This window comes from Schistocerca serialis, chromosome 6, assembly GCF_023864345.2.
Source record: "Schistocerca serialis cubense isolate TAMUIC-IGC-003099 chromosome 6, iqSchSeri2.2, whole genome shotgun sequence".
Taxonomy (NCBI): domain Eukaryota; kingdom Metazoa; phylum Arthropoda; class Insecta; order Orthoptera; family Acrididae; genus Schistocerca; species Schistocerca serialis.
This window is the reverse complement of record NC_064643.1, coordinates 754,648,959-754,670,867: the sequence shown is the minus strand read 5'-3', so window position 1 is coordinate 754,670,867 and position 21,909 is coordinate 754,648,959. Positions and strand designations below refer to the sequence as shown.

General features: G+C 45.3%; 1 protein-coding gene and 1 pseudogene across 1 annotated transcript in view; one reads left to right on the top strand and one right to left on the bottom strand.

Moving 5' to 3' along the window:
* Nucleotides 1-21,909, top strand: part of LOC126485069 (uncharacterized) — a 486,075-nt gene that overhangs the window by 172,241 nt on the left and 291,925 nt on the right. The gene's annotated exons all lie outside the window — the stretch shown is intronic.
* Nucleotides 3,159-3,276, bottom strand: LOC126485474 (5S ribosomal RNA; annotated as a pseudogene).

Sequence of the window (21,909 nt, the reverse complement as noted above, 5' to 3'; positions counted from 1 at the left end):
TTATGCTGTGGGAGACGTTCTCCTGAGGCGGCAAGGAGCCTGTGATAGTAATCAAAGGCACGCTGACAGCTGCCAACCGCCTGCATCCCTTCGTGCTTGACGTCTTCAAAAATAGTTCAGATGGCTCTGAGCACTATGTGACTTAACCTCACTAACCTGACGACAACACACACATCCACGCCCGAGGCAGGATTCGAACCTGTGACCGTAGCGGTCGCGCGCTTCCAGACTGAAGTGCCTAGAACCGCTCGGCCACTCTGTGCGGCCTTGATGTCCTGCCCGACGGCATTGTCATCTTTCAGCAAAGTAACTGGCCGTGTCTCAGAGCAAGGACAGTGCTACTGTGGTTTAAGGAGCAATATAGTGAATTAACGCTCATTTTTCGGCGACCAAAACCGCCTGGTTTAAATCGTATTGAACCCATGTGGGTCGGTATCGGGCACCATCACCTCGTACGCATATCAGCGGCCCATTATTTGCGCAAATCACATGACGTGTGCGCAAAAATCTAATGCCACATTCCTCCACAAAGCTACCAACAACCTGTTGGGCTGCTGATTCGCAGAATAACCGATTAATTTCTTTCCAAAGAGCGGTCTAAGGCGCTGCAGTCATGGACTGTGAGGCTGGTCCCGGCGGAGGTTCGAGTCCTCCCTCGGGCATGGGTGTCTGTTTTTGCCCTTAGGATAATTTAGGTTAAGTAGTGTGTAAGCTTAGGGACTGATGACCTTAGCAGTTAAGTCCCATAAGATTTCACACATATTTTTTTTCCAAAGAGGGACAAATAAGATATTAAGCAGGTGGACATAATGTTTTCGCTCATCAGTGCGCAGTAAAAAGTCACGATCTTGAAATTTGTGTGTTTTTTGGTCGTATTACATCGATATTTTGTTTCGATTTATATTATAAGCACATTTTCGTGCGATCCTGAGCGGTCAAGGTCACTCATTTTCCTAGGAGTACTCTAATTTGCCTTCTCCATAACAGTTCTCTGTCTACTTAGCGTCAGATACTCCTTACGGACGGCGTGTAAGTTTGGTTTGTCAGTGCACATTCCCGTTTCTTCAGAACAATCCAGTTGCTCTATTCCTAACCAGAACGCACTAGAGGCCTTGAGAGGGACGAAGTATCGGAGGTGAAGCCTGGCAACAAATCAATAATTAAATTAAGAAGGAAATGTTTTCCACGATAACCGCCACCAAGGGAGCTAGTTAGCATAGTGATTGAAATACTGGGGACGCGACGTTCTGCCCTTTTAGATTAATGTTTTCCTACATTGCTGATACTGATACGCAGGATATACGAAATATATTCAGCCGGTTTCTCGACACTATATCTTGAAAGAAGCTACAAATTTGCGTGTTATTAAATACCATATTTTTTTTAGATGTGGTCCCACATTGAACTCGTTCTTAGTTCCTAAACACACTTGATCATAAACTCCATCTATGTGTCAATAAATATAGGTTTTTCTCTTAATAAAATTTAAAAGCGTTACCATAGAAAAAGAGTTTTAGAAAAAGTTGCACTTGGAGGATAATACGGAATAGTTGGCATATATGTAACAGGGTGGTAAAAATTCAGATAATGAGGTAAGTTTGGGAAAAATCATATATAACGTTCACAAAGCGCAATTATGAATTTGCTTTTAATTTAAACTGCTAAAAAAATTACTTATGAGTAACAAAAGAAAATAATTTTATCCGATAAGTAATCCGTGAATTTTATTGATGTCAAAACAGAGTTCCGAAACAGTAATTTGTTTATGCAGTTGAGGTTATTCGTTTACATTCTTGTATTTGCATAATTCACAAATCTAATCTTCGTCTTCAGCACCTGTGCAGTCAAGGAAAGCCAAGTATTCCACATTACCCGACACGCTGTCTTAGAATTGAGAACATAACAACAGGACAACTCTATACTGTGGGGTTCTGCCCACTCGTCTCGTATAGGGTGCCTAGAGGATGCTGCCTTCTCGGAATGCTATACAACAACTGAAGCAAATCACATTAATAGTTTTCATTACAAATAAGAAGACTGACAGTACTTAACTTTGAATTTACAACGGTGTCGCAAGCGACGGGCGACATGCAAACAATCAAAGCCCTTTGCTGTATACAAGGTCCACGTAAGCAATTGATACGGATCACACGTCACTGCTGTCGTAGTGCTCCCCTAATACTGTGCTAATACTGTCCGTTTAGGCCGGCCGTGGTGGCCGAGCGGTTCTAGGCGCTTCAGTCCGGAACCGCGCGACTGCTACGGTCGCAGGTTCGAATCCTGCCTCTGGCATGGATGTGTGTGATGTCCTTAGGTTAGTTAGGTTTAAGTAGTTCTAAGCTCTAGGGGACTGATGACCACAGCAGTTAATTCCCATAGTGCTCAGAGCCATTTGAACCATTTTTGTCCATCTAGTACTGTGCCGGTGTACAGCTGTGCTGGCGACGTTGCCAGGGGCGACGATTACGATTCACTTGGGCCAGATGCCGCTTCTGTCGTGGTGACGTCCTGGTCAGCGGGCTATCGGCTGGCGTCGTCTCACAGCCGTCTCTGAGGCTGCGTTCTTCATCATCGTGCTGTCGCTTGTGGTTACGCCTGAACACATCCGTAGCTAAAAATATAGCGATACATAACGATCTACTACTCTTTTACTTAATAAATTGCATCGTTTTAATCGTTAGCGTAAATTTCCAATAATTGGTGCACATTTTCCAAAACTTACCTGCAAACATCTTGTGAAACTACAAAAAAAAAAAAATTCTGCGCTGTAGGTCACACGATGTCTGGAGAGGAACTGGATTCGCTACACAACATCAGGAGAACATTCTGAAGCGGCTCTACCGTCTCCCGCATGGGAGCATTAGTGGACGGATGAGAAATTACGGCATTCCATATTGGTCATCTATTCCATAATGCTTGAATTTCATCTGTGTCTTAAACGTGAAACTGTCTGCTCCCGAACAGGCCATGAAGTCCCAAAGGTACCGACCGGCCGCCGTGTCATCCTCAGACCACAGGCGTCACTGGATGCGGATATGGAGGGGCATGTGGTCAGCACACCGCTCTCCCGGCCGTATGTCAGTTTACGAGACCGGAGCCGCTACTTCTCAGTCAAGTAGCTCCTCCGTTTGCCTCACAAGGGCTGAGTGCACCCCGCTGGCCAACAGCGCTCGGCAGACCGAATGGTCACCCATCCATGTGCTAGCCCAGCCCGACAGCGCTTAACTTCGATGATCTGACGGGAACCGGTGTTACCACTGCGACAAGGCCGTTGGCGTTATACGTGAAGGGAGGTTAAAATCTGAGGTGAATTTTAAGTTACTCAGTAGATTATAAAGTTTTTTTTATTTTCTAAAGAACTATACTATTTTACGAGAGTGTTCGTTTTATGCGGTTCTGTAGCTCAGTGGTGTCAGACTATGGATCCACAAGCCTCGGGTTCCATCCCCGGGCAGTGTCAGGATGTTTATATGTCACTTACCACTTCCCTCTCCAGTGGCAATGTTTGATAAAGCGAAAAATGCCGAGTTACGCCGTGGTTCCAGCTCCACGTTAAACTGTGTAGGTCCGCCTATAAGAGGATGCGTAAGTCAGGTCGAAGGTCAGCTGAAGGCAGTGGTGTATTACTTCCAGTACGTCCATCAGACTTTGTTGTTCAGTCCTACCTGGTGTTCTTGACTGCCTTACCTTTCTTCTATATGTTTCACACGAATGCGCATACAAACGTTATGGCAGTTTTTACAGTTACGTTTAGGACCACAGTTTTGATCTACTTTTCATGGATGTTCACTGTGTCCTTCACGAGACGCACGACAAACATCCATACGACATCGAAACTTGTCCTACACTCTTGCGAGCATGTTTGGATTTGCTGATGTCGCTACACCACGTCGCAGATCACCGGAAGAGGAAGCAGCTAGACGGAATCCTTCACATTCCCCCACAACAAAATCATTTACAGTGTGATCAAGTGATCTTGGAGGCGAACGGTGTAATGTAGTACGAGACAAATGCTCTCATGTACAGGTGGCACTGGATTGGCTCTTTGTCTTGAAAAATTAAAATTTTGGCGCGTCCTTGAAATTATGATAAAATTTAGGTCTCCAATACAAGCGAGAAACGAGTGAGCTAAAGAGCTAGAAAATTTGGAAATTAGTGCTGAGGTCATCGGTCCCTAAGCTTACACACTAATTAATCTAACTTAAGGGGAAACGGAAGGCAATTTTTATCCCTATTCTGCCAATGCTATTTTACCGTTTGAATAGGTACAGTTTTCAAAAGAACTATAAGTGATAAAACAATGACATTTTTACTGCATCTCTTATAATGATTAATGTACAAAAAAGTTAAATTTTACTAGTGAAAGAATAATTTTTTTCTTCAAAACCATAAGAAATTTTGAAGAAAAATATTATTCTTTCACAAGTAAAATTTACCTTTTTTGTACATTAATTATTATAAAACAGTTTTTGATTGTTTGGCGGTTCTCAATTTACTTGTAATAATTTATTATCATCTGCAGTACAAATTGACCAGATTTCATGTTTCTAACCCCTTTAGTTTGTCAAATAATGGTACCTGAAAGTAAAAATATGTAGTTTTGAGAAAAAGAAGTTTTTTGAGAAAAAGAAGTTTAATATTGCAATTCTAGCATAGTTATTGATGGGAATTACTAGCCAATAATATTTTCCTGCCCCATACTGAGCATCATCTGAATCATACTCATCTTCTTTTCTTCTCTTGGTCCCTCTTCTTTCCTCTCTGGCTTCTTTTGTGCATTTTAAATCAGCAATATCTGCTTTGCGGATTCTCTCTTTATCTATTTGCACCAACGATTTTGCAGTATTTCCACTAGATTGTATGCCCAATAATTCCATAACATCCAGTTTTCTAATTACACCATCATTGAAGCATAAAATAGCAACATAAACACCAAATTTGAGGGTTGTAAGCTGAAAAAGTACGGTTTTCGGTAACCGGTTCCAAATGACAGAATTCACACATTCATTTAAATTTTGGGTTTTCCCATGAAGACATTTCTTCAGCAAGGTATCTTTACGAAGGTGTCTGAACACGGGTGACAGGACGCCTAAGACCATGTGGCTACCCCGCGCGACGCTAACGAGCTAGGCTCAAGAAATGGCTCTGAGCACTATGGGACTTAACAGGCCGGCCGGAGTGGCCGAGTGGTTAAAGGCGCTACAGTCTGGAACCGCACGACCGCTACGTCGCAGGTTCGAATCCTGCCTCGGGCATGGATGTGTGTGATGTCCTTAGGTTAGTTAGGTTTAAGTAGTTCTAAGTTCTAGGGGACTTATGACCACGGCAGTTGAGTCCCATAGTGCTCAGAGCCATTTGAACCATTTTTGGACTTAACATCTGAGGTCATCAGTCCCCTACAACTTAGAACTACTTAAACCTAACTAACCTAAGGATATCACACACATCCATGCCAGAGGCAGGATTCGAACCTGCGACCGTAGTGGTCGCGCGGTTCCAGACAGCAGCGCCTAGAACCGCTCGGCCACAACGGCGGGCCTAACGAGTTAGGCACACAAGAGAGACAAGGGTATAGTCAAGAGCGCCGCAGGGAAGTGTGACAGGACCGCTGTTATCCTCGATGTACAAAAGTGATCTGACGGATAAGGTGAACAGTAATCTTCGACTATTTGCTGATGATATTGTGGTGTACGGGAAGGTGTTGTTGCTGAATAAGTGAGACAGGTTTTTCGTTCGTGTGATGAATGGCAGCTGGATCTAAATGCAGAAAGATGTGAGTGAGTGCAGATAAGTAGAAAAAAAAAAACACTCCAGTAATGTTCGAATACAGTATTAGTAGTGTGTCACTTGACACAGTCAGGTACATGAAGCACCTATTCGTAACCTTGCAAAGCTGCATGAAATGTAACGAGCGCGTAAGGATCGTAATGGGGAAGGCTAACGCTCGATTTCGATTACGTGGGAGAGTCTTAGGAAAGTGTGGTCATCTGCAAAGGAGACAGCATGCAGGACACAAGGGCGGTTCAGTTTTGAGTACTGCTGCCCGCCAGGTCAGATTACAGGGAGACATCGAAGCAATTCAGAGGGGGGGGGCTGCTAAATTTGTTACCGGTAGGTCCGATCAACACAAATGTATTACGAAGATGCTTTGTGAACTGAAATGTGAATCCCTGGAGGAAAGGCCAGAAAATTTAGAGAACCGGAATTTTAAGCTGACTCCAGAACGATCCTGCTGTCGCCAACGTACGTTTCGTCCAAGGACCAAGAACGTAAGAGAAATTAGGGCTCGTACGGAGACATATTGACAGTCGTTTTCCCCTCGCTGTCTTTGCTAAGAGAAGAGGAAGGGAAATGACTAAGAGTGGTATAATGTACCCTCCGCCACGCGTGGAGGCTTGCGGAATATGTAAATAGCCGTAGATGTCGAGACCGGTAAGGGCAACCGCATGAACCGGCAACTTACAGGTAGGGATGGCTGTTATGACTGAAATAACCGCTTTCTGTTATATCTTTTTTTTTTTTTCGACGCCAGTTTAATCTCACTGCATCAGCCGCTCAAAATAACGAGTCTCAGAAATAACAGATTTCTTTTCTTTATTCCTGTTAGTTCCTGTAATAAACGTAGAAGTCGAACAAAGTCTGAAAAATTTTGACTGAATCAGTTTCAACATACACACAATCAAAACATTAAATCACCTCGGCAAATTAAAGAAAATTTGCTGTCTATCTTCGCTGCTTTCCTTGAAAGTGATTGAATTCTACAAAAAAAAAAAAAATCACCAGTATCCTCTTACTGGCTCTAATTTTTTGAAACTCTGCCCAAAACTCAAATTGCAATCGACAATTCTACCACTGTTTGGGGTTTACGATTAGTCAGTTCTAAAGGGTAAAAACAGATATTCAAGAATTCTGTTTTTCGTGTTAATTTGTTCGTTTTCAAGAACTACAAGCAGATAAAGGGTTATTATTTAGACACAGGGAGCAGACTAGCTACTTCATATTTTTGTTGAATACCATGAATGAATTGTTGTTAAGTTAACTTCTTATTTCTGTCACCATAATTTCCTTACTCTTTCATTATTTCATGGACATGCCAGACAAATCTTTAATATTTTAAAGCATATGAAACAACGATTGCTCTGTGCACTGCGGATGTGCAGTGACGACAGAGAGAAACTGCCGTATACACGAAATGGGGCAACTCTTCCACACTGCAAATACACAACAGACGCTGGCACATTATTGCCTCAGTAATGTTGTAGAAGAAAGATTAAGGAAAGGCAAACCTACGTTTCTAGCATTTGTAGACTTAGAGAAAGCTTTTGACAATGTTGACTGGAATACTCTCTTTCAAATTCTGAAGGTGGCAGGGGTAAAATACAGGGAGCGAAAGCCTATTTACAATTTGTACAGAAACCAGATGGCAGTTATAAGAATCGAGGGACATGAAAGGGAAGCAGTGGTTGGGAAGGGAGTAAGACAGGGTTGTAGCCTCTCCCCGATGTTGTTCAATCTGTATATTGAGCAAGCAGTAAAGGAAACAAAAGAAAAATTCGGGGTAGGTATTAAAATTCATGGAGAAGAAATAAAAACTTTGAGGTTCGCCGATGACATTGTAATTCTGTCAGAGACAGCAAAGGACTTGGAAGAGCAGTTGAATGGAATCGACAGTGTCTTGAAAGGAGGATATAAGATGAACATCAACAAAAGCAAAACAAGGATAATGAAATGTAGTCGAATTAAGTCGGGTGATGCTGAGGGAATTAGATTAGGAAATGAGGCACTTAAAGTAGTAAAGGAGTTTTGCTATTTGGGGAGCAAAGTAACTGCTGATGGTCGAAGTAGAGAGGATATAAAATGTAGGCTGGCAATGGCAAGGAAAGCGTTTCTGAAGAAGAGAAATTTGTTAACATCCAGTATTGATTTAAGTGTCAGGAAGTCATTTCTGAAAGCATTCGTATGGAGTGTAGCCATGTATGGAAGCGAAACATGGACGATAAATACACTCCTGGAAATGGAAAAAAGAACACATTGACACCGGTGTGTCAGACCCACCATACTTGCTCCTGACACTGCGAGAGGGCTGTACAAGCAATGATCACACGCACGGCACAGCGGACACACCAGGAACCGCGGTGTTGGCCGTCGAATGGCGCTAGCTGCGCAGCATTTGTGCACCGCCGCCGTCAGTGTCAGCCAGTTTGCCGTGGCATACGGAGCTCCATCGCAGTCTTTAACACTGGTAGCATGCCGCGACAGCGTGGACGTGAACCGTATGTGCAGTTGACGGACTTTGAGCGAGGGCGTATAGTGGGCATGCGGGAGGCCGGGTGGACGTACCGCCGAATTGCTCAACACGTGGGGCGTGAGGTCTCCACAGTACATCGATGTTGTCGCCAGTGGTCGGCGGAAGGTGCACGTGCCCGTCGACCTGGGACCGGACCGCAGCGACGCACGGATGCACGCCAAGACCGTAGGATCCTACGCAGTGCCGTAGGGGACCGCACCGCCACTTCCCAGCAAATTAGGGACACTGTTGCTCCTGGGGTATCGGCGAGGACCATTCGCAACCGTCTCCATGAAGCTGGGCTACGGTCCCGCACACCGTTAGGCCGTCTTCCGCTCACGCCCCAACATCGTGCAGCCCGCCTCCAGTGGTGTCGCGACAGGCGTGAATGGAGGGACGAATGGAGACGTGTCGTCTTCAGCGATGAGAGTCGCTTCTGCCTTGGTGCCAATGATGGTCGTATGCGTGTTTGGCGCCGTGCAGGTGAGCGCCACAATCAGGACTGCATACGACCGAGGCACACAGAGCCAACACCCGGCATCATGGTGTGGGGAGCGATCTCCTACACTGGCCGTACACCACTGGTGATCGTCGAGGGGACACTGAATAGTGCACGGTACATCCAAACCGTCATCGAACCCATCGTTCTACCATTCCTAGACCGGCAAGGGAACTTGCTGTTCCAACAGGACAGTGCACGTCCGCATGTATCCCGTGCCACCCAACGTGCTCTAGAAGGTGTAAGTCAACTACCCTGGCCAGCAAGATCTCCGGATCTGTCCCCCATTGAGCATGTTTGGGACTGGATGAAGCGTCGACTCACGCGGTCTGCACGTCCAGCACGAAAGCTGGTCCAACTGAGGCGCCAGGTGGAAATGGCATGGCAAGCCGTTCCACAGGACTACATCCAGCATCTCTACGATCGTCTCCATGGGAGAATAGCAGCCTGCATTGCTGCGAAAGGTGGATATACGCTGTACTAGTGCCGACATTGTGCATGCTCTGTTGCCTGTGTCTATGTGACTGTGGTTCTGTCAGTGTGATCATGTGATGTATCTGACCCCAGGAATGTGTCAATAAAGTTTCCCCTTCCTGGGACAATGAATTCACGGTGTTCTTATTTCAATTTCCAGGAGTGTAGTTTGGACAAGAAGAGAATAGAAGCTTTCGAAATATGGTGCTACAGAAGAATGCTGAAGATTAGATGGGTAGATCACATAACTAATGAGGAAGTATTGAATAGGATTGGGGAGAAGAGAAGTTTGTGGCACAACTTGACCAGAAGAAAAAAAAAATGGTTCAAATGGCTCTGAGTACTATGGGACTTAACATCTATGGTCATCAGTCCCCTAGAACTTAGAACTACTTAAACCTAACTGACCTAAGGACACCACACAACACCCAGCCTTCACGAGGCAGAGAAAATCCCTGATCCCGCCGGGAATCGAACCCGGGCGTGGGAAGCGAGAACGCTACCGCACGACCACGAGCTGCGGGCTGACCAGAAGAAGGGATCGGTTGGTAGGACATGTTCTGAGGCATCAAGGGATTACCAATTTAGTATTGAAGGGCAGCGTGGGGGGTAAAAATCGTAGAGGGAGACCAAGAGATGAATACACTAAGCAGATTCAGAAGGATGTAGGTTGCAGTAGGTACTGGGAGATGAAAAAGCTTGCACAGGATAGAGTAGCATGGAGAGCTACATCAAGCCAGTCTCAGGACTGAAGACCACAACAACAACACATGTTGTAACAATTCTTATGCCTTGTGTTTGTTGTTCGTTTGTGTCATCATTGCCGGCCCGGGTGTCCGAGCGGTTCTAGGCGCTACAGTCTGGTACCGCGCGACCGCTGCGGTCGCAGGTTCGAATCCTGCCTCGGGCATGGATGTGTGTGATGTCTTTAGGTTAGCTAGGTTTAAGTAGTTCTAAGATCTAGGGGACTGATGACCTCAGATATTAAGTCCCATAGTGCTCAGAGCCATTTGTCATCATTGTTACTAAAACAGCTCTAATTAATTTCCCATTTTATACAGTAATGCTATATTTCAAACCAATGAAAATTTTAATAATAAGTTAAAAAAAAGAAAACTGTTATAACCGCAAACAAACAAACAAACGCCGAAAAATGACGGTTACTCAAAACAAAATACCGGTATCGGTATCGATTTTAACCAGTCAGTTTTTCCCATTTCTACTTATTGCTAGTGCAATGGTAAGCTTTTAGTTTCCATATGTAAGTTAAAATTCACTCCAAATTTCGTATTCATTCAAGTAGAGGGTATAGTCATGTGAAATCGGAATAATCTTTTTGAAACATCCTGTACTTATCTCAGTACGGCCACATTCGATTTCCTTCGCATCTTTTCAAATGCCACGTAATGTAGCACAACTAGTAACAGTGTGTTGTCTCTTTCGTGTAGAAGAGGCGGCAAAAAAAATGTTACACGTAGTCCATAGAACGGACGCGCCATTCCCATTAAAGCCTTCGTTGGGGTTTTTTACTGTGATATTTCTTTACGTTTGGTGTAGGTCAGGTAACGGAAAGGATTCTGCCTGCCGGGCGTCCTCAAAAGGGGGAGGATGCGGAGGAAGAAAGGCGCCTTTCCACGGGGCGTATTTGCGCAGAAACTATCGCCCCGACTTTTAATTAGCGCCGAGAGCTGAGGCGGCATGCCCCTTTTATCTTTACTACCCGCGCGATAAGTCCCTCCCGCCATAAACATGGCGCGGACGACGCCGCTTTTTGCGCGTGCGCAGCTCCGCGCCATCGGGGCACGGGATCAGCTGACTGCGCAGGTAGTTGCCCATCTGGCCGCTAGATGGCGGGCAGGTGGCGGCGCCAAGTGGTGACGGGCGCGCGCGAGCCGTCAGTCTGCTCGGTGTGCTGGCCGCGGCGGCAGGTGCGAAGCGAGCCGCCGGCTGCCGCTGTGCGGGTGTGAGTGACGTCGCGATACGCAGCGCGTGTGCGTGGACCAGTGTTTTGGCGCCGACCGCGTGATGGCAGGCCTCGCCCTCGTCTGACCCGGGCAGACGGTCCCCGAGACATGAACACTCACCACACACAGGTGAGTCGACACGACGAAAGGCGCCTCGTTATTAATTTCCTCACACAGTATTATACTGAAGTTTGAAACCACACTCGTCGTGTTGCTGGCCTACAGTGTTATTTACCAATAATGTTCAATGACCACCCGGGCTGTCGCAAAAATTCGATTCACTTTAACTTAGCTGCAAACAGATATCTCACTCAGTTAATTAGCAACACGATACGAACACTTTATTGCAATGCATATCTATACATACAGCTATTGTACTGTACATAACCGGAGGGAACAGCTCTTGTCGTATCTGAACTGCATGACAAAATATTACTGTCAAATATCATAAAATACAGCTGTTAAATAGTCACAAAGCTCACGTCTTGATTTGTCCAAGACGTAGTCTTTACATTAAGAAAAACTTTTTTTCACGACTTAATAGCAAGCCAGAAATTTCAGTTTACCTGAGACGATCATGGTCCCAGAACATACGTTTCCTCTTCCCGGGATATTTTTATCGCTATTTCCATACATTGAGATAAATCTGTTTAAAGTACAATTACGGTAACCGCAACACAGAAATGAATGGGACATTGTTACACATAATATATGTCTACTATTGAGGGAGAAATATGCCATTTTTTAGCCATACGTCAAGCTGATGAAATTAGTATTTCTAAAGTTACCTATTTTACTTATTAGTATCGGGGTGCCATGGAGCTTACAAGACATTACCGCTGCTCAAATGAATGAACACCAACCTCAGAGACAGTTATGGTGTAATAAGGAAAGAAATATCTGCTACCAGATGGTAGAAGGTTCTTATTTATCGTTTTTCGCTCTCGGAGAATGATTGTTCATTATCAACTGCCTTCAGTTCATGCACAGCGATTGGTGCATATTTCTAGCAATATAATCTCAATATATTCCTCACACGCTCACGTAAAATCAAATGGTACTGCAGTGCGGAAAAATTAATATTGAATCCGCTGTCACCAGCCGATCTATAGGCATTTTTATGGGATAAAGTTCAGGAAACTGAAATAGAAATACGAAATACGTGTTAACTTATGCACCATATGTGAAGAGAGAATAAGTTTAGAGATACTGCAGCTCTAAAACTGTTGTATCCAGTGGCCTCCGGTACCATCGTGTATTTCTGCACGTAATGCAACCATTCGACAAAAAATATCAAACTCACACACTATTACTGAGTAATAAAATTCAAAGCACATACATTGCTGCATTCACAGTAGAAAAATAGAGAGAGTGTGGAGAAAAGAGGGGAAAGAGCATACTGGAAAAGTTCTAGTATCTAAAACAGATGAAAATTCTGTGGAGTAGCAAAAAGCTCTACGGTGAAATATTAGAGAAGTCTGAGACATAAAGCAGAAAATACAAGCCAGGTTCTTCTGTGCAGAAAAGTACGAAAAGTGTGAAAAAGAAGACTATACAACACTGAAGAAGGAGAAAATTTTAGAATTAAAATGAAATACTTCTAAAAATTTTCAGAGAGAAGGACTATAAACGGAGGAGAATTTTCTATGAGAAGAGGAGACAACATGATGTCGGAAGAATCAAACAGTAGAGGCAAGGAAATGCATAGGATACAAATCGAAAGAACATATCTTGAGTAACAGTTTTAAATGGTCCTCGTTAGACGGTGTCAGTGAAGGTAAAGACTTATTTTCCGTTACTGGAGCCTTGTTTATATGTATTCACTTAATTTTACCGATAGCGACAGTTTTTTGTGGCCTGACTAACAACCGTACAGAACAACGTAAGAGTATCAGCCTTCAGTCGTAAACTTTTTTATGTGTATCACGATACGTTTAAGAATTCTGAAGACCCATCTACAGGCTGTTAACGAATTATGTCGTCATTATTTTTGTGTGCCCATTCCCGCTGGTCTGCTTCTGTTAACAGACTTCAAGTGTAAGCAACAGTTAACAGGAGGAGACCAGCGGAAATAATGACGAAATAATATTTTAAGCACCTGAAGATGCACCTCACGGTCGGAAATCCATCTTGTTTTAAAAACTACGTTTGCACCTGACAGGTGGCGTTCTTTCCTTTGAATTTATTTACATTTTGGTATTTAAAATGAATCGTGTGGTTAATATGTAATAAGTATGAGGTTGCAAGCTGTGTTTTGGAGAAGCTTTTGTGGAACGAGAGCTACATAAGCGGCAAGATCTCATTCATATTTACACTCTTTAAACCAGTTTATGGTGTGTGGTGGAGGGCACTTTGCGTACTCCAGTCCGTCCCCCATTTCCTATTCCAGTCAAGAATTGTGCGCGGGAAGAACGACTTTTAGTAACCCTCTGCGTGAAATCGAATCTCTTCGATTTTACCTTGATAGTCTTTTGGCGAGATACTCATAGGAGGAAGAAATATACTGATTGACTCTTCTAGGAACATATGCTCTGGGAACTTTAACAGAAAATCATACCTTGAAACATCACGGCTATCTTGCAGCGCCTACCAAGACCACAACGCTTTTGTGATTGCTAAACGAACTTGTAACGAAACGAGCTGGAGTTCTCGGCGCCGGCCGCGGTGCCGAGCGGTTCTAGGTGCTACAGTCTGGAACCGCGCGACCGCTACGGTCGCAGGTTCGAATCCTGCTTCGGGCATGGATGTGTGTGTTGTCCTTAGGTTAGTTAGGTTTAAGTAGTTCTAAGCTCTAGGGGACTGATGACCTCAGAAGTTAAGTCCCATAGTACTCAGAGCCATTTTTGTGGAGTTCTCTGCATCTCTGAATCTCCTCCATCAGTGCGAGCTGGTACGGGTTCCAGACCGACGAACAAGGTATTATGAGCTACGTGCTTTGTGAATGGACTAAACTTCTTGAGGGTTTTCGAATGAATCTCAGAATGGCATCTGCCTTCCCTAGGATTAGTTTTATGCGGTTGTTGCACTATAAATCGCTCCATATGCGTAGTCATTGATACTGAATGGATATCAGTGACTGTTCGCTAAGCGTACATTCTTACTATAACGGCTGTTTCGCGCCTATGTACACGCGAAACGTTGGATTTGTTTATGTCGAATGTCTTCCTGCATTTCGCTACAATCTTCCAGCCTTGCGACTTCTCTATATACAACAGCAGCATCCTCATGGAGATTCCGAAGTTATCTACTTGATCCTTTATAGTAGTATATTTTGAACAGTAATAGTCGGACAACATCTCAGAATGGCATCTGCTTTCCCTCTGATTAATTTTATGTGGTTGTTCCACTTTGAATCGCTCCATATGAATATTCCCAGATACTGAATGGGTATTACTGTTCGGCAATCGTGCAATCTTAGCATAACTGCTCTTTCGCCTATGTATGGGCGAAACGTTACGTTTCTTTGTGTTGAAGGTCTTCCTGCATCTCGCTACAATCTTGTAGCCTTGCGACTTCACGATACACAACAGCAGCATCCTCATGGATCTTCCAGAGTTATCTGGTAGGTCCTTTATAATATTTATTTCCAACAGTAACAGTCGGATAATGTTTGGGTTGAGGTTGTTTGGAGGAAGAGACCAGACAGCGAGGTCATCGGTCTCATCGCATTTGGGAAGGACGGGGAAGGAAGTCGGCGGTGCTCTTTCAAATGAACCATCCCGGCATTTGCCTGGATCGATTTAGGGAAATCACGGAAAACCTAAATCAGGATGGCTGGACGCGGGATTGAACAGTCGTCCTCCCGAATGCGAGTCCAGTGTGCTAACCACTGCGCCGCCTCGCTAGGTGGGATAATGTTTCCTTGGGGTACGGCAGAAGTTATTTTTTTTTAATGTGATTTCTCTCTGTTCCGAATGACGTTCCGTATTGTATTTGTGAGGTGTAGGGTATTTTGATTTCAGAACAGGGAGCGAGTTATAGTCGTCGGGAAAACAGCGGCAAGGAATCGCAACAGCCATACACGATTCACGTCTTCCGGGGACACTGTAACCGTGTGAAGTTCTCGCGCTGTCGAGAGGGTACACGCCATTCATTGCCTCGGCGCGAAAGCCGGGTGTAGGCCTTCAGAAGACTGACCATCGGCCGCGGTTTTCCCGCCTCCTGCGCCTCTCCCGGAGTTTCCTTTGTATTTGTTTGCCGTGTCTTTTTGTGGCCGTGCGCCCCCACGACGCCTGCCTACCTACCTGGCCGGCGTAGGCGGGGCAGCCTCTCGTGGAGTGTAGTGAGCCGAGGTGAGGTGAGGTGTGGAGTGTAGTGAGTAGTGTGTGGCTGCTGTGAGCGGCAGTAGGCCGGCGGTGAGCGGCGCGCCGCGGCGAGTCCGGCCGAGGTTTTGTCGGCTGCATTCCTGGGCTGGCCGGCTAGCGGTCCGGCTCCCGACCTCATCGCTCCGGACACTGTGCGCGCGCCTCTCCACCACAGGCAGGTGGCGGCACGGCGCAGCGCCCGTAGCCACGTCGAGTGCGTCGCAGAGGGTAGTTGGTACTCGACCTCGAAGTAGGGCTTCCTCTCGTTCTACACTACTGGCCATTAAAACCGCCACACCACGAAGATGACTCGCTACAGACGCGGAATTTAACCGACAGCAAGAAGATGCTGTGATATGCAAATGATTAGCTTTTCAGAGCATTCACACAAGGATGGCGCCGGTGGCGACACCTACAACGTGCTGACATGAGGAAAGCCGGCCGGTGTGGCCGCGCGGTTCTAGGCGCGTCAGTCTGGAACCGCGTGACCGCTACGGTCGCAGGTTCGAATCCTGCCTCGGGCATGGATGTGTGTGATGTCCTTAGGTTAGTCAGGTTTAAGTAGTTCTAAGTTCTAGGGGACTGATGACCACAGATGTTCAGTCCCATAGTGCTCAGAGCCATTTGACATGAGGAAAGTTTCCAACCGATTTCTCGTACACAAACAGCAGATCTCCGGCGTTGCCTGGTGAAACGTTGTTGTGATGCCTCATGTAAGGAGGAGAAATGCGTACCATCACGTTTCCGACTTTGTTAAAGGTCGGATTGTAGCCTATCGCGATTGCGGTTTATCGTATCGCGACATTGCTGCTCTCGTCGCTCGAGATCCAATGATTGTTAGCAGAATATGGAATCGATGGTACGGCAACAAAAAGGAATAAAAGTGAGATAGTGTTAATACTTTCATCCTTCTTTACCTCCTCTGCATTACTGCAGATGACGTGTCACTGAGCACATTTGTACTGTGCATGCAGTACACGTGAGGTGTCTAGTTGTTTCCACTATCCTGTGTGGAATACATAAGTTCTTATACACTTCACTAACCTGCTGTCTTCATGATGATGATGTCCCCAGCGCAGAAAACAGCACGCAGGTCGTGGATTCTTTTTCTTGAGGCTGAAATTAACTTCGCAAGGAGCTGCTGCTACGAATAAACTATAACTCATTTGGGATGCCACTCGCGTTTTTATTGATACAGACACGAGAAACTATTCTCGATCACAACGTATTGAACATATCTTTCCACAGTCATTATATCTGGCTAAAATAACATGAAATACATCCTGCCACAGACAACATGTTTGTCTACTGGAACGGTCAGAACTGGAGAGCAGGACTGCCCGAGACACTTCGCGCCAAGCCAGCAAGGCGTGACCCGAACGCCACCGAAGTGCATCGTCAGTAATATCGTCAGTCTTTTGTTTTAGTAATACTTCGATTTTAATAATTTTGAAATGACTGATTGATAGCTGGCTGTTGAGACATGTTTACTTAAAACATGAAGTAATTTGGATGACAGGTTTAATTATTAATAATAGCAACTAAAGTTTAACGTTTTGGCGCCCTGCCGCCGAACACAGCAGCCAATCACAGAGCAGCAGCATCATGCAGGCGGTCTTTCTCACGGGAATGGTACCGAATCTAACATCTGTCACCGGTACCTCATCCCACATTACGTCATCTCTATGCTTCTTGCATCTCCACTGCCCTGGGAATAGCTTCCTGGAGCCTAATATGATGGCTGAATAAGCCAGAAATATTACATGGGTTCAGGAGCGTAATGCGGAACGCCGTGCTGGATCCCAACGGCCTCGTATCACTAGCAGTCGAGATGACAGGCATCTTATCCGCACGGCTGTAACGGATCGCGCAGCCTCATCTCGATCCCAGAGTCAACAGATGGGGACGTTTGCAAGACAACAACCATCTGCACGAACAACTCGACGACGTTTGCAGCAGCCTGGACTATCAGCTCGGAGACCGTGGCTGCGGTTACTCTTGACGCTGCATCACAGACAGGAGCGTCTGCGATGGTGTACTCAACGACGAACCTGGGTGCACGAATGGCAAAACGTCATTTTTTCGGATGAATCCAGGTTCTGTTTACAGCATCGTGATGGTCGCATCCGTGTTTGGCGACATCGCCGTGAGCGCACATTGAAAGCGTGTATTCGTCATCGCCATACTGGCATATCACCCGGCGTGATGGTATGGGGTGCCATTGGTAACACGTCTCGGTCACCTCTTGTTCGCTTTGACGGCACTCTGAACGGTGGCCGCTACATTTCAGATGTGTTACGACCCGTGGCTCTACCCTTCATTCGATGCCTGCGAAACCCTACATTTCAGCACGATAATGCACAACCGCATGTTGCAGGTCCTGTACGGGCCTTCCTGGATACAGAAAATGTTCGACTGCTGCTCTGCCCAGCACATTCTCCAGGTCTCTCACCAATTGAAAACGTCTACTCAATGGTGGCCCAGCAACTGGCTCCTCACAATACGCCAGTCACAACCCTTGATGAACTGCGGTATGGTGTTGAAGCTGCATGGGCAGCTGTAGCTGTACACGCCATCCAATCTCTGTTTGACTCAATGCCCTGGCGTATGAAGGCCGTTATTACGGCCAGAGGTGGTTGATCTGGCTACTGATTTCTCAGGATCTATGCACCAAAATTGCTTGATAATGTAATCACATGTCAGTTCTAGTATAATATATTTGTCCAATGAATACCCGTTTATCATCTGCACTTCTTCTTGGTGTAGCAATTTTAATGGCCAGTAGTGTACAGGGCTATTACAAATGATTGAAGCGATTTCATAAATTCACTGTAGCTCCATTCATTGACATATGGTCACGACACACTACAGATACGTAGAAAACTCAAAGTTTTGTTCGGCTGAAGCCGCACTTCAGGTTTCTGCCGCCAGAGCGCTCGAGAGCGCAGTGAGACGAAATGGCGACAGGAGCCGAGAAAGCGTATGTCGTGCTTGAAATGCACTCACATCAGTCAGTCATAACAGTGCAACGACACTTCAGGACGAAGTTCAACAAAGATCCACCAACTGATAACTCCATTCGGCGATGGTATGCGCAGTTTAAAGCTTCTGGATGCCTCTGTAAGGGGAAATCAACGGGTCGGCCTGCAGTGAGCGAAGAAACGGTTGAACGCGTGCGGGCAAGTTTCACGCGTAGCCCGCGGAAGTCGACGAATAAAGCAAGCAAGGAGCTAAACGTACCCCAGCCGACGATTTGGAAAATCTTACGGAAAAGGCTAAAGCAGAAGCCTTACCGCTTACAATTGCTACAATCCCTGACACCCGATGACAAAGTCAATCCCTTTGAATTTTCGGCGCGGTTGCAACAGCTCATGGAAGAGGATGCGTTCAGTGCGAAACTTGTTTTCAGTGATGAAGCAACATTTTTTCGTAATGGTGAAGTGAACAGACACAATGTGCGAATCTGGGCGGTAGAGAATCCTCAGGCATTCGTGCAGCAAATTCGCATTTCACCAAAAGTTAACGTGTTTTGTGCAATCTCACGGTTTAAAGTTTACGGCCCCTTTTTCTTCTGCGAAAAAAACGTTACAGGACACGTGTATCTGGACATGCTGGAAAATTGGCCCATGCCACAACTGGAGACCGACAGCGCCGACTTCATCTTTCAACAGGATGGTGCTCCACCGCACTTCCATCATGATGTTCGGCATTTCTTAAACAGGAGATTGGAAAACCGATGGATCGGTCGTGGTGGAGATCATGATCAGCAATTCATGTCATGGCCTCCACGCTCTCCCGACTTAACCCCATGCGATTTCTTTCTGTGGGGTTATGTGAAAGATTCAGTGTTTAAACCTCCTCTACCAAGAAACGTGCCAGAACTGCGAGCTCGCATAAACGATGCCTTCGAACTCATTGATGGGGACATGCTGCGCCGAGTGTGGGAGGAACTTGATTATCGGCTTGATGTCTGCCGAATCACTAAAGGGGCACATATCGAACATTTGTGAATGTGTAAAAAAACTTTTTGAGTTTTTGTATGTGTGTGCAAAGCATTGTGAAAATATCTCAAATAATAAAGTTATTGTAGAGCTGTGAAATCGCTTCAATCATTTGTAATAACCCTGTATTTGCGAAAGCAGGGCTGGAGGAAAGACGGCTTCAATGCCCCGCTGCGCGCTGCAACTAATGTAATTAATATGGAAGAGATTTGTGAGTGGCTGTATTGCACTGAGGTGACAAAAGTAATGGGTTACCTTCTAATACCGTGTCGGACCTCCTCCTGCGCAGGGTAGTGCAGAAACTCAGCATGGCATGGACTCAACAAGACGTTGCAAGCCCCCGCAGAAACACCGAGCCATTCTGCCTTTATAGCTTTCCATAATAGCGAAAGTATTGCCAGACCAAGACTGTGTGCACGACCCGGCCTCTCGATTATGTCCGACATGTGTTTGATGGGATTCACATCGGGCGCTCTGGGTTGCCAAACCATTCGTTTGAATTGTCCAGAATGTTCTTCAAACCAATGACGAACAATCATGACCCTGCGACATAGCGCATTGTCATCCATAAGAATTCCGACGTTATTTGGGAACAAGGAATACACGAGTGCCTGAAAAAGGTCTCAAGACAGCTGAACGTAACCTTATCCACTCAGTGATAAGTTCAGTTGTATCAGAGGAGCCAGTCCATTCCATGTAAACACAGCCTGCAACATTGTGGAGCCTCAACCAGCTTGCACAGTGCCTTTTTGGCAACTTGGGTACACGGCTTCGTGGAGTCAGCGCCACACTCTAACCCTACCATCAGCTCTTACCAACTCATATCGGGACTCCAGTCCTCTAGGGTCACGAACCCGGGAGAGGCGCTGCAATCAATGTCGTGCTGTTAGCAAAGGTACTCGCGTCGGTCGCGTGTTTCCACAGTCCATTAACGCCAAATTTCGCCTCCTCTCCTAACACATACGTTCATCGTACGTCCCATGCTCATTCCGACGATTATTTTCGTCAGCGTTGCTTGTCTGTTAGCACTGACAACTCAACGCAAACGCCTCGTTCGGATTTTACGTGCAATGTCAGTCACCCTTAAATAACTCCGGGCTGATTTTATAACGCCTGATAGGCTATAAAAGCCTTTATGAACCTGATGATGGTCCGTGGACCGAAACTGGTTGTTCAATGACGAAATATTATCAGCAGCTCTAGGCGGTAAATCACGATGTTCTTCAAGTATTTACGAGCTGTGGTGCACACCACTTTCTGAAAATAACTGTCATGTATTCTGAGATACGACCTGCCCGGATAGTCGGGCTGGAGCGAAACTGGAGCTTCAAATTTGGGCCACCGGTGTATCGGATCTTTCTCTGAGATAGGTTTTAACTGTTTGAAAAAATCTTCCTTCCTTTGGATCTTACTCGCAAAAGAAAAAAAGTTTTTCTGTGAGGTTCTGATGCGCCCCACTCACATACTTTCAACTTGTAAGCTTCGGTTCAAAGTTTGCATGAAGGCAGATAAATGGACAAAGTGAAAACTAAACTTTTTTATCCAGTAGTCTTGATCTGTTGTCGGGATACAGTGGTTTAAATTCGAACTAAATTTAGCACGTAAAATTCGTTCTTACATTAACTGAATGCGCAGAAACGGTTTAAACTGAATCAAGTAAATAAAATATGCAATCTAAAGATAAAATTGAAAACACAGTTTCCAAAATCTAGCTTCATTCTGATTTTACGTGGAAGAATACACGTTTTCCAAGGGTTTTATGCGCGTCACTTCTGTTTTTTAAAACTTGTGCGAATCGGTTCAAATTCTGTGAGAACGTAGACAAATACATGTAGTTAATGGTCGTCTTGTTGTTTCATGAAAGCTTTATCCGTTGCCGCGATGTAGGCAACATGGTTGGGAAGACAATAAAAAAAAAGCTTTACCGGGTCAGTCGTCGTCCGAGTCAACAAAGATATTCATCGATTGCCAAGCTATGGCGACCAAAATTATGGTTGAGTAAAAGTTGGCAACCAGAATAAAAGATGCACCTATCAGAGCACAAAAAATTCAAATATGTCCTAGGGAGAGTTAGGGATGTAAAAGAAGGGCTTATCTGGCAGCTTCGAAGACAATTAACGCAAAACATCTTCGAATATTCGCGGTTTTTCTTTTTTTTAGGAATTAAACCCTTTTCCTCAGTGTAGTGAGCTCTCTTAGACCCGCCACCTGTTACGTGTGTGGTTAGAGGTGTGAGAATAAATAAGACACAAATGTATGTGCTTCTAGAGAGTGGGGTGCGTCCAGAAAAGGAAGAGTTCGAGAGTCGGAGTGCATCTGTAATAGGAAGTGTCCCAGAGTGGAGACGCATGCTTCCTTAACTATTAATAACAGGTTGTGT